Source organism: Chrysemys picta, chromosome 21 (genome assembly GCF_011386835.1).
Source record: "Chrysemys picta bellii isolate R12L10 chromosome 21, ASM1138683v2, whole genome shotgun sequence".
Taxonomy (NCBI): Eukaryota; Metazoa; Chordata; order Testudines; family Emydidae; genus Chrysemys; species Chrysemys picta.
Window position 1 is genome coordinate 3,638,360 of NC_088811.1, and position 13,666 is coordinate 3,652,025.

A 13,666-nucleotide genomic window follows, 5' to 3' on the forward strand; every position below is an offset into this window, starting at 1 on the left:
TGATGAACGGACATTGCTGGCTGCAGTTGTCCCCTCTGCACACTGTGGGGGATGGGAGATATTCTGCAGAGCAGGGCACGTGGCAAATTTGTCTCAGGCATTTAAAAGGGCACAGAATTTAACATGCATATTTGGTTTCTTTGGCTGCTTTAATCCAAGGTTACTGGTGCATTTGTGCTTGTGTTTTCATTCAAAATGGAGGCTTCCACACCAGAACCCCCTTCTCAAACTAACCCCACCCCTGCAGCTGCTGCTGCTTTCCTCTGACGCTAGTCAATGCCTTATAGGAAATCCCCTGAGTCGAGAAGATTAGAAATAGCTGGGGCAAAAGCAAATCTTGCTTTAGTTTGTCTCAATTCAACATGGTCCCGTGACTGGTAAATATCCAGGGCTGCCCTTCTCACACGGAGGCACTGGACTTTTGGACTTTAAAGTTTGTGGAAAGACTTTGGTTTGTTCCAATTGGCTTGATTTGTTCTGTGGATTTATCATCCATGTGAATTGCCTGCACAAATGGTTTCTAAAGAAGTCCTTTAGACATGTTTAGAAACACTCAGTCTCCTTGAAGAACCCCCTCTGGTGTAACTTTGGTTGTATTGTACATTCCAAGTAAATCTGATTAATATTTTCCACCGAAATGACCTCTCATGCCAGTGTAGCCCAAAGAAAGTGAATCAACAACATGCCCCAGGAGTCACTGATGTCTTTGGAGGAGAAAGAAGTGGTACTTCAGGAAAATACAATAGCTGAAACTGGAAAGCCACAGCCATGATTAATTCGAATTTAAAAACAGATTTTACTTAGAGGATGACTTCAACCAATGGAAACCATGCAATTCTGAGCTAGGGCTGATACTCGGTGCACACTTCCCTCTGCCTGCATGATGGAGAAGCAGTCTTAATTTTCAGTACCTTATTGTTAGCAGAACCTGTGTGTTGTACCCCACGGCATAATCACTGAGTATCTTTTTGTAGTTGCTATTGTTAAAAATTTTAAATTCCTTTGTTTAACAATGTACAGAACATAAAGGATAATGTTCTCTCCGGTTGGTATGATTTTGGCTGTAAGTCTGGTTCAGATCTAATACCATAGCAATGGAGTTGTTCTGGCATCTATTCGTATTACAACGCTACCCAAGGGCCAGGCCATAGTAGGTGTCTCTCAGAGATATTTGCCGTAGTGTTCTAACTCCTCCATTATCCTTCTGTGCAAAGGAAACCTTCAATTTTACCACCACATATATCCTTGTTCCACACAGACTTACTTTTTATATGTAATGAGAAAACTCCACTGCTATCAGCATTCTAAAACAGCATGGTTCTGAGACCTCACGGAGGCTTGGCTCTCCACTGCCCTGCTCCATCGTTTGTAACAGTGCCAGGTGAGTGCACAATGAATACGAAATGCTACCATTCTGATCCGGTGACATTCTACACCCATTGTGCACTGGTGTAAGCGACTGTGCAAGGTGGAAGGCCACAGGGGGAAGACCACATTCAATTCCCATTACCCAACAGCCTTCAGGCATGCCCTGAGAGGAAAAGGCCCATGCACAAACAGACTGTATGCCCTAGGTATATCAGCACCACTGGGGCAACTAGTAAGAGAGAATTGGGCAGCCACATTTCTGAAAAGGGAGTGCTGTCTGTCTAGTGGTTAGAACAAAGGATTGGGGTCTGGACTCCTGGGTTCTATTTCCAGCTCTCCCACTGACCTGCTGTGTGGCCTTGATGTCATGTGAATCTCTTTGTACCTCCCTCTTCCCATCTGTAAATGGGAACAATGATGCTCACCTGAACCAGCGGTGGTTGAGAGAATGAATTAACATTGGCAAAGTGCTTTGAGATCCTCAGGTGATAATTCATGACTATTATAATTAATCATATGCTATTCAATTCATATCTGGAACATGGAGCTTGTATGAATTGACAAGAGATACTAAGCTTCACTAAAGCACACTTGAGTCTCAAATTCTCTGTTAGTGCCCATGAGGACAGAAGCAATTTGCCTGTCAGTGTGCTTCGCTACCATGAACCGCAGGGCCTTTTTCATGTTTTTTCTAGCTGTCTCCTCAGCCCGAGGTAATGCTGTTCCTTGGCTTGCTGTTCTCAGGTTTTACTCATGCACGGCCACCTCCTAAGACAGGCACAATACGTACTGTACTTTACGGATCCTGTGCTGTGTCCAGTTTATAACAATTGTCAAACAGGTCAGCCATGCAGTATCATAAGGGAGTAGATGATGTTCCTCTTTCAGGCACTGAGCACTGGCTAACCCATGATGCCTCCTACAGAGGAGGAATTATTCCTCTTGTGATGGGAGAACAGAAGAAATTAAAGTAGCCCCAATTATTCAGAAAACAGCCACCACGGTGATGAATCCACAAACGAGATTAGATAGGTGAAATGGGAAGATGGACTGGTACATAGAGAAGCAGAAAGAGAAGGAATCTCCGGGAGTTTTGTGATGGGAGAGCAAACTAAATTAAAGTAACTCCCCCCTTCCTTAGGTCTGGCAGCTAAATTCCACCTCTGAGTATAAATGTGAATCCACTGAAGTCTACTATTGTAGCTCTGGCATGACATAACTTCCCTCTGTCACCATGTAGGTGACATGGCACCGGGCATCTATCTATCCACAGCACAGGATTTTTATCTGAGTCTTTGTTGCTATTTTTCTCCACCAGTGCTATAACTTTGGATCAAAGACGCATTGGATCAAAGTATCCAAGATGTTTAATGTCATATAACTACTCTAGGGAGCAAAGCAGCCACAAATCATCCTCCAGATGCCATACTGAGAAATCCAGAGAGAGACTGTGCTAAATAAATCACACACACACACACACACACACACACACACACACACACACACACACACAAAAGGCCCCCTACCTGCTCTGTAGCCCTGAGAGTTTTGAGTCCCCCCGGAGGTCTCCAGCAGACAGGGGCGGCCTGGTATTGTGAATCTACGTTATTTGCTGCACTACAAGCAAGTAGCGTCCCGGTCGCCTAGGCGATGACATTGGAGCTGTTGAAAGCTATGTGAAAAGTGTGGCAAGGGCTTGCGCTCTCCTTCCTGGAACACAAGGGAGTTACAAGGGGGTGGGGAACGCTCAGCCAACTGTGCCTGGGAATTAAGATGGTCACTTAGGCCAAGCAAGGTTGGCTCATCTAGGGCTCCAGAAATGCCCAGCCATTCAGTACCGTTGAGCAGCAGAGTGCACTGCCCTCATAGTAAATATACCCATGAAAGGAGAGTCTCTGTTTTATTAGTGTTTAATCAAATACTGTGAGAATGAGGCTGTTATCACAAGGCGATAAGCTCACGCTCAGAAGCCGAGGAGTTTTCTCTCTCTCTTCAGACAGTTGTTGAATAGTATAATTAATCACAGGCACGTGGACTCCGGTGACATCTGAATGCTGGTGGGAAAAACTGACCTGCTAAGCTGTGCCTAGAGCAGTCACCAGTAAAGACCACTCCATTTCTGATTGAAAACAACAGGCAATGTCCACCTGGAAAGCACTGCAGAACCTCCAACTAAGACGCTAATTATCTTTGCATTACAAAATTGTTGAATAACTTCTTATGTCTCTTGTCCCTGAGTTATCAGTTTTGCTGATGTTTATGTGCTTAACCCCATTCAAACACTTGAAAAAGGAAGCTGAAGTGTATTCATTATTTTAAAAACATCATTTGAACTTGTTTGCTTATCCCCACTCAGTGTCTACCAATAACCAAAAGTCTGTACTTAGGCATCCCCAAAGCATACTTAATGGGACAGACTTCTTTCTGTTGTTAAAATAGTCAGATCTTTTATTCCCACATATATAGTCAGGTGCGAACTAGATGATCTGATCTATTCATTATAGGTTGACATTTACAAGGGTCTGAACGCATTAGCGTTGACAACATGTTCATATTGCCTGAGATGAACATAAAATCCTTGCGTTTATTGTCACAGGTGAAAAACATGCTTCATTTTCAAAGGCCCCACTCGGCTGCAATAGATTATGAGAGCAATGCCTTTTGATGGAATATATTTGCACATATTCTTAACCTCGTGTGAAATTTGTTTATATTGTGCTTTCTGTGTAGATTGCAAGCTCCTCTGGACAAGGACTGTCTCTTTGGATAGATGTTTGTACAGTGCTTAGCACAATGCGGCCCTGCTCTAAGATTGCGGCCCTTGGCACTACTGTGATTTGCGTTATTTTCAGAGTGCCCATTTGGTGCTGTAGGCAGAGGAATCTCTTTAATACCCCCTGTGCTGGCCACACATGACAGGCAGCAGCTTAATACTCTGCTCTCTCTCAGTGGCTGGCTGTACAGCTTGGCCTACGGAAGCAATGTGATTTCAGTTTCAGAGTCTGAGAGGTTTGTATGAACAGTGCAGAACTGCACTGGGGAAGCTGTTGTCCCTGCCCCAAGGAGCCGACACTCCACAGTCCAGCCCGAGTAGGAGCAGTTCAGACCCACAAGCACACCGGGGGCTGTGCAAGGGCCTCACAGTGGTCTCTGCTGGGTGGAGTGAGCTCTGGGGAGGGATGTGAAGAAGGTGCAGGAAGTCACATGACACATGGGAAGAGAGAGAGACTGTTTCAGGTAGGGGGTGGTGGGGAAGCATAGAAGGCAGTGTCTAGGTGACGGGGAGGAGGATGCAAAGGGGTGGCCAGGAAGTATGCTTGGGCTGCATGAGGGGTGAGCTGGCAAAGATGCAGGGGGGAATGTGGCTGTGCTGGGCCTGGCAAGGGAGGGGAGGAGAGGTCCACCCTGGATGCCGGAGGTGCAGAGAGGGCAGGGCAGGGAGCTGGAGGTTGCACCAGTGCAGCCAGGGCAGGGGCCACTCTAGTGATAGGAGAACCTCCAGCTAATATCAGCCCTTCCTGGAGGGAACTCTCTCTGATTGGCTGCTCTTCAGCAGGAGGTAGGGCAGTGGGCTCTAGATATTGGCTCTAGACTGTGATCGACAGCCAGGCTAGAAGCTGTTGTAACTTCAGTGCAATATAAATACTTCCTCCTAAGAGACTCAGAATGAATGGTACTTTTAACCACACTGGGGCAAAGAAAGAAAGAAGCCAATGGGAATTTGTTTTTATGCAACAGTCAGGTTCAAAAAAGACTTCACATATTACCTCACTAATTCAGAATAACAATCTAACTGAGATCTTGAGTGACCCAGAAAGAAAGATAGAGAGGACACTATCTTGCGCTATTTGAAGTCAGTGGACATAGTATCAGGCCAATAAGGCAGGTACAGTTTCAACCTGAATTATCCATTAAATATTTCTTTGAAAGATAGTGGATCAAATTCATCCCTGGTGTGACCCCAGGGATGTTACAAACAGCATGCAAATTAAACTGTTATAAAACAAGGATGCAATTTAATTAACTGTTAAACTGAAATTAAGCATGACTTACACCTTTAACACTGATTTTAACATAGAGTAGCCAGTCTTCCCTCACTTTATTTAAACTCAAATCCACTTTGCATTTTTCTCAGAATCTTATGAATTTCCCTTTTTATCCAATTTTTGTTTACCAATATATTTCACTTTTAATTTGCAGTCTCACTATAAAAACCAAGGGAAACTTTCACAAGTTGATGTCTCTTCTCTCATTACTGCCAATAATTAGTCAGGAGGAGGCTGCTCATGATCAGAAATTAAGAATCAGGAAGCAAGTTGGAACATGCTTTCTTAAAATATATTGATATATATATGGGACACTTCTAATTATGAGGCAGTTTTGTTGACATTTGTGGACTGTAGTGAATGAGGAATGTGAAAGGAGGAATGAGAAAATTGGTGTCTAATCATGGTGTAGCATATCACATTTTATTAAATAGTGTGCTGATTGCTTATTCTATTTGCATAATAATTATTAGTTTAATCTCTGTTCTTTATCATTTGATTATCAGACTTCACATATAAATTGTTGCTAAAAGCAATATACGTTCAATAGCTGTCTATCTCCCATTTCTTTATTATTCAAATAACTGTATTTTATATACCAGATGGAAGTTTGTTTAGATAATGATATTCTCCTTTGGATGTTGAGGTTAAGTGGAAAGGAAGAATAGTTTTGCGGCTAAAACATTGGACTAGGATTTAAGAGAGCTGGGTTCTCTTCCAAGCTCTGCCCCTGACTTTCTGCTGACCTGGACCAAGTCTCTTCTGGCTGGATCTTTAAAGGTATTTAGATACCTAAAGATGCCTTTCAAAATGTGGCCCTAGGAGCTTTTGAAAATCTCAATAGGTGCCTATCTGCATCTTTCAGTGCCTAAATACCTTTAAAAATCTGGCCCTTAGGGTCCTAAATCAGTGGAACTTAGGCCCTTGAGACATTTAAATTTGACACTAGGAAGTTTTACCTCTAACTGGTATAATTAAAGAGCTACAACCCTCTAGTGTGGATGTCTTTATACTGGTATTGCTATTCTCACACTGGCGTAAGGCACCTTCATATTGGTATAATGGCATCCACACTAGGGATTGTACCACTTTTATTATTTTGGTGAAGAGTCACATGCTAACCCGTGTGTAAACCAGGCCTAAGAAGAGTTTGGTTTTGAGGAAGTTGAGGCAGGGCTAGTCTCTGCTGGGCCAACATCACAGGTGACGGAAACACTGGCTGTAACTCTAAATGTAAGAACGGCTTCCTGATTACATAGAGAGGTTCCCCCAGAGAGTCTCTCCCAGGAGAGCCCACTGCAGCCAGAAACAGCAGGCGGGAAATTAATCACAGCAAAGGTAATAAAGTGAATTGAATCTCCAGATGGCACTTGGCACAAAACATGTTGTTCTCAGATGCTGAGAATACGTTCAGATTGCAAAGGGGGAAAACACCTCAGACAAGGCGGAGAAACTTCTAAGTCATTATACATTCTGTGGATACTGTGCATACATCCTGCTCTGAATTGACTGTAGTCTTCTTAGCAGCAATGAACTTCTAATTTATGCCCAGGTGCAAATAACAATGACATTGGAGTGGTTATTATTCTGGCTCCACCTAACCTAGGGGCAGAATATTCATTTAAGAAAGATATTTTCCCTAGGGACATCAGTTATTAACAATTTTCTTTTCTATAGCACCTTTCATCTAAGGATCTCAAAGCATTTTACAAACATTAAGACTCTCAAGCACTCATTATACCCATTCTACATATGGGTAAATTAACACACAGGTAATTCTGGTGACTGGCCCAATATCAGCATATCAAAATCAAGACTGATAACAGAAACCAGGAGTCTTGCTCTGAGAAATAGGAATTAGGAAAGTATTATACAGTATTAGCCTCTGCTTGGATGGAAAGGTTTATCTGTCAGCTATGGAACATAAGGCCAAGTGACTATTATATTAGGCCTGCCCCATTGGCTTTGTAGAGTTTTCACCTAGTCTTTCCTTCTGGTTTGTCCTTGTTCTTGGTTTAGAACCAATCCCATTCACCAGCTGCTTTGGGGGACAAAGTCTACAGTAGAATGGACTAGCAACATTATCCTGCCCGCTAAGATACACTTCTTTTCCTCCCTCCTTTGAATGAGGAATGAGGACATTGTATATTCAGTCCTTCTAGGGAGATGTGTGATATGTCCTGGATGGAAGCTGGAGGAAGTGGGGTTTTTTGCATCTGAAGAAGTGGGGTTTTTACCCACAAAACCTTATGCCCAAATAAATTTGTTAGTCTTTAAGGTGCCACCGGACTCCTCGTTGTTCTTCCAGGGAGAGAAAATTTATGAAGGTGGATAATCTGTCTCCTCTAGAGCTCTTACTGAAACTCTGAACTTTACTGTTCTGCTCTGTGATCTTTTAAGAAAACAACAAAGTAAAAACAAACAAAGAACTAAACACTCCTATCAAATACATCTTAAAATGCTTCCCTGTCTGCCAAATCTCTCTATTTTTAATAATTTCTGCAAACATATTGTTGAATTGGAATAATGCCATTTCAGTTCATTTTTTGTTTGTTAAAGAAACCCAAAATATAAATAGGTTTGTAAGGATTAGATTTTTATCTGTGAATGTCAGTAAATGTTGATTCCACCATACACATAAACCAAAATATTTCCATTTATAATAATCAAATTTTACAGTTACGCAAAATAAGAAAAATTCTGCTTGAGAACTTATTAGAGTTTGATTTAAGGATATTTATTTTATATTTTGACATGTGAAGTTGACAATTTGTGTTTTAATGCTTATCAATATTTAACTTTTTGAATCGCAATGTCTACTGTAATTAGATAATTGTTTAATCCCTTATTATCTGGACCCCCCTCCAGAATCTCCGGCAACTATGAAAATTTAAATCAATAAACATTGAAAAAATGCTTGCACCCTTAATTTTCCATTACTGTGAAAATTTAAATAAATAAAAAATGTAAATAGCTTCAAAATAAACATTTATATTATCCATCAAAATGATATTAAAAATCAAATTCTGCCAAGCTGAAATATAAACATTATTTGTGATAAGGAAAAGTCATACACCTATCCCGTGAGGAGGAGAAGCAGAAGTTCCCACCTTTGACTGACCAAGGATACACAAATAAAATCAAGTAACATCTCAGAGTTAGGAAAAGGTATGGTGGTGTTTCTAAGTGATGCAACCGCTGATGGAATTCTCCATTGCAAAATAAAATTGAAACCTAGGCAGCACTAGCCTAACCTTTGTCACCTCTCATGTTCTGCTAATTCTCCAGAGAACACTTCTCTATCTTTGTTTTAAAAGTTCTGTTAAATTTTGTAGCTTGGCTTCCTCACCTGTGTAATGTTCCTAGTTGGTTATATTGGCATCCATGGTAACAACCATAGTAACAGAATACAGTTCACTCCTGCAGGGTCATTAACGTGCTCTCTCAGGATTAAAGTGATTGGATCTGGAATACACACTGTGGACTACATTCTTCTCTCAGTTAGAGTGGGGTAAATCTAGTGTGTAACTCCAGTTAAGTCAGTGGGTTAAATTCTGCCCTGAGTTACACCAATATTAATCAGAAGAAACTCCTTGGTAGTCAGTGGGCCAGGCCAAATTTTGCTGTCATTTATACTGGTGTAAATTCTGATTAATTTGATTTTCTTCAGTCTATTGGATTTATTTTGACTTCAGCAGGGTAAAGTACTATGCTCAGATACTGCGGTGATGATGACCATTAAAATACCTAGGTAGATAAGGATACTCCAAATTTATACCACAGTGAATGAGAGCAGAATTTGGGCTAGTACTGTTATAAGTCTGTCCTGCTTTGACCAGAACATCTTTTTGGGCAAGGAGCATTATTTTCCTTATTTCACAAAACAGTCTTTCCCACCCACCCCCTTCAGACAGATCCTTTATATAAAATGTGTCTGCTAGAAATCAGCCACTCTGAAAGCTTGCAACATAATTATAGGTTTACCCCCCAGGAGATTCTGATGTGTAAATCCCCATCCTGCAACAGATTCAAGACATCACCTTGGCTCTGACCTTGGAGACTGCCATTCTGAGACCAGCTGTTGGGGGAAGCCATGAGGAATGGATGCTTCCCCACTCCCCACTCCTCCCTGCACCCCTACAATGAGAGTGAAATCTTCACAGTGACCCCAGGCCAAAAGAACCAGGGATCCCAGACCATTCTCAGACAGGGTTCTCACACCGCATATACAACTAGAAACAGGGCCTGATTCTCCTCTTGCTTTCACCAGTTTGACACTGCCATATATCTCCACTGACTTCAATGAAGTAATTCCAGCGTGAGGGCGAATCAACGTCATAGTTACTGATTTCATAGTCACCAATTTCCAAAACATCATCTTGCAAACAACAGCCCCAGGGAAGTTGGTGCAAACGTCCTACTGTTCAATCTCTTCTTTCACCCTCTCCAGTTTGAGAGACAGTTTGACTGAAACACACAATGCTCAGATCAGTGACCAGAGGCTACTACACATCAGACATCAGCTCTCAATCCCTGGGAGAACAAGGAATCACTCCACACAGGTTTGCAGATTGTCTGCATTTGTCTTACTCATTGGTTTGGAAACCGTTGTGTAGAAATAGATGCAGACCCGGACACTTAGTGCGATTAATGTTCCATTTTTCTTGAGCTCCCCCCCTCCTCCCCCCCCCCCGAGCTGGCCTGGCAAAGGACAGGCGAAATGAAAAGCCGTGGCGGAGATCAGCCTGAACACTGTTCTACTGAGAGTGAAGTTTGAAGAATCATCCAGGCTCTGCCCGGGGGAGGGGAGGGAGAGCTGGTTAACCCAGGACTTTTCACTAGTATCCTGAGTGTTTCCCCCCGAACCCCCCCTCCCTGGTCCCAGGATCCCGGGCTGGAGGGCTCCGGCGCAGCCGGGCAATGCAGAGGGACGGGACGCGAGGGGGAGAGCAGAGCCCAGCCTGCCCCGGCTGAGCGCCGGGAAGCCCCCCTCAGACCAGTGGCCTGACGCTGCCCCGGCCCCTCGGGCAGCCCCCCGGCCCCCGCCGGGCAGGGAGCCCGGGCTGCCCCGGCTGGGCCCCGCAGCCGGGCCCACGTGCGGGGGCCGCCCTACCTGGCTGCTGCGGCGGCGGCGGCGGTCTGTGCGCATCGGTGCCACTGGCAGGGCAGGAGCCGGGCTGCGCGGGACCCCTCGCCGCCCTCTCCCCGGGCTGGGGCTCGTGTCACCGCCTCCTCCGCCGCTGCCGGAGCCCAACCACCCCGCCGGCTCCCCGGGGCCCGTGCACGGGGCCTGCTTAACCCCTTCCTGCCCGCGCGGCAGCCGGGGCCCGGGAGGCGGCTGGCTGGCTGACAGCTGGGGGCGTGTAGCCGCCTTTCCGCGCTGTGCCGGCGGGAAGGGCCCGGGGCAGGGAGGAGGAGGAGGGAAGGGGTGAGCTGTGCGAAGACAGGGGCTGGGGCAGCTTCGGGGCAAGGCAAAAGGAAGGAGGGCAGCAGCCCGGCTAGGTGGTTCCCAGCCGGGTCCAGACAGGAGCCGAAGCTCCTGGGTTCCAGCACACACCCCTACCCCACCTGCGGGCCAGGGAGACAGAGGAGCTGACTGCAGGGGCTCTTTGGCTGACCAGTATGCCGTGTTTGTGTGTGTGAGTGGGTGGGTGTCTATAGATACAGACTAACACTGCTACTCTGAAACCTGTCTATAGAGAGAGATCAGTAAAAGAGAAAGATGCCAGCACAGATATCCTCTCTGCCTAGCCACACACAGTATCAACCCTTCCCTGTGTCCCCTGAAACTGAAGCCCCACCATTGTCTTCCAGGCGGCACATCCCTGATATCATCACTTTTCCTCGAGCTACGAGTTACATATTCACCGCCACTCTGACCCCCAGCTCTCCAGCACTAAAATGTCCTTTTAAAGAGGATCCAGGCGCAACACACACCCCCTCTCCTACCCCAACTCATATAGTTTTAAAAGGACAAGACAAGAGAGGGGATTTGAGACTGATCTTTAAAGGGAGATTTCAGATATGTCTGATCTGTTCCCAGGAAGGATTTTATTTTAAACCTCTCCCTGGGATTTTTAAACACAACCCTGGAATTGAGGTTCCCGAACAACTGAGAATATATAATTAAAGCAGTTAGAAATACTGCAAATCAGTCACGCGCAGACCGAACAACGGGCGCGGGCGCTAGTATTTACACCTCCCGAAATGCAATAACATGGAACGAAACGATCATTCCAAGGAAGCATCACGGTTTTCCTGCAAGAGACGCATTCGTATTTTCTCCTGTTATGTGTATGTGACCGTTAAGTCGTTTTTAAATTTATTTTTTATTTTCTAAACCTATTTCCAGGAAATCAAATGGAGAAAACATATGTCGGTACTGGCACCCAATTCTGGTATCAAATTAATGCCATCCAGGAGTGTCTAGGGCAGACACTGCAAATAAACATATGCATCCGAAGAAGTGGGCTGTAGTCCACGAAAGCTTATGCTCTAATAAATTTGTTAGTCTCTAAGGTGCCACAAGTCCTCCTGTTCTTCTTTTTGCAAATAAATAGAGGCTGGAGAAACAGAGAGAATAAAACCCATTGCTACAGAAATTCAAACAAATAACAAATTAAAAGCAGGAGAGAATTATTAACACATATTTTGTCTCTGGAACAATGGCCCCATTCATCTGCTACGAGAGGAATCCGTTTGCTTTTAATCCGACATTGTTCAACGGATAATTTGCAGATTCTAAATATTCTTACTGCAAAGGTAGGCGATGCTATTCCTTATTTAACACCAGAGATGGTTCCGTAGAGCCACTGGCAATAATGAACTATAATAATTAATATGGGGCCTAGCCTGCAGTCTTTATTTAGGCAAAACTCCCCAGGATGAAGCCCTTGAAACGTCCAGTTGCCTATACAAGTTTTGCTGAAAGGGCTTTTTATAGTACAGTATAAAGCTAGCAGAAATACTTCGTCCTACCCCCTTTCCGTGCGATGTAAACACCTTCGGCAGGGTTTGGTCAGATGGCAGTCGTATAAAGTAAATACACAAACAATTTCCCTCTATTGTTAACTAAATTTCACTGAATGATTTGTCATCACCGAAAGTCTTTTTAAATAACATGTTGTCATAAGAAACATGATTATTTTTATTTTGTACATTCATAAGCAGAAAATCATCGCATTCTTTTAAACAGTGACCGCACTTATTGTTTGGTCCCAGTACGTTATTTAGTTATTGTAAACAGCTTTTGGTTGACAAAAACATTCCGAAAGGTCTAGTGATGGAATCTCCATCTCTGGAGAGATTTAAGAGTAGGTTAGATAAATGTCTATCAGGGATGGTCTAGACAGTATTTGGTCCTGCCACGAGGGCAGGGGACTGGACTCGATGACCTCTGGAGGTCCCTTCCAGTCCTAAATCTATGAATCTATGATGCATTCGTTAAAAAAACGGATGTGATTGTATATAACAATGTATTTACAGGTGGACGCTTCTAATCGGATTGTAAACAAAACAGAAAGCAGAGAAGTGCCAAGAAAAAAAATCAGGTCTGAATTGTAACATTCGCTATTTCATAATTTATTTCTGATAGCTAAAAAGGGTGAGAAGAAAATTATTTAAAATCTGATATTTAAAATATTTCAGGAAAGCAGCTAGAGAAAAGGGTTCGGGATTATGGTATTGCCGGAGGGAGGGAAAATTGAAAGGTAACATTGGAAAAATTCACCGAAAATTAATGGAAACAAATTAAAAGCTTTAGGAGCAGAACCAAAACGTGAGATTTCTGTCCCTTGCTTGTATGTATTGTGTGAGCACATGTGTAAATAACTAATGCCAAAGACAATTCCCAGGCGTAAATTCACAGGGAGGAGTTGGTTTCAACCTGCGAAGGTACAGACAGGTGGGCTGGCAGCAAACAGACGTTATCCCGCATGTACAGGATCCAAGTAGCTGCAGGGGGCACCTGTAAATGGATTAACAGCTGCGTGACCAGATTAACGCTGAGACTCTGCGAGGCATTTTCCCGGCGTTATTCTGCACCAGCAGCGTCCCGCAGTGATGCGACTCGAGGAGGATGCCCAGGAGACACCTCGCTCTGGAGCGCTCCCCAGGCAGCTCCCCATGCACAGTACGGGACCTCCCCTCCGGCCCCTCGCCAGCGCCAGGAGCTCGATACTAATTCAGGTGGGGCCTCCCTACAGACAGATGCACTGACAGTCCAGTCCCTGTGTGTCCGGAAACAGCCCGCA

The 13,666-nt window shown here is 44.2% G+C and overlaps 1 protein-coding gene across 6 annotated transcripts in view; it reads right to left on the minus strand.

The window, feature by feature from the left end:
* The window catches only part of TP73 (tumor protein p73), an 89,879-nt gene that overhangs the window by 70,597 nt on the left and 5,616 nt on the right, over nt 1–13,666 (minus strand). For 2 of the 6 annotated variants that reach the window (XM_065574935.1, XM_005298448.4), the window contains exon 1: nt 2,895–3,033. The exons of 3 other annotated variants lie outside the window; for them this stretch is intronic. The gene's annotated coding sequence lies outside the window, so the exon portion shown is untranslated. Of the gene's footprint in view, nt 1–2,894; nt 3,034–10,527; nt 10,660–13,666 lie in introns of those variants that run through there. One more of the 6 variants, XM_005298450.5, reaches the window with a different exon arrangement.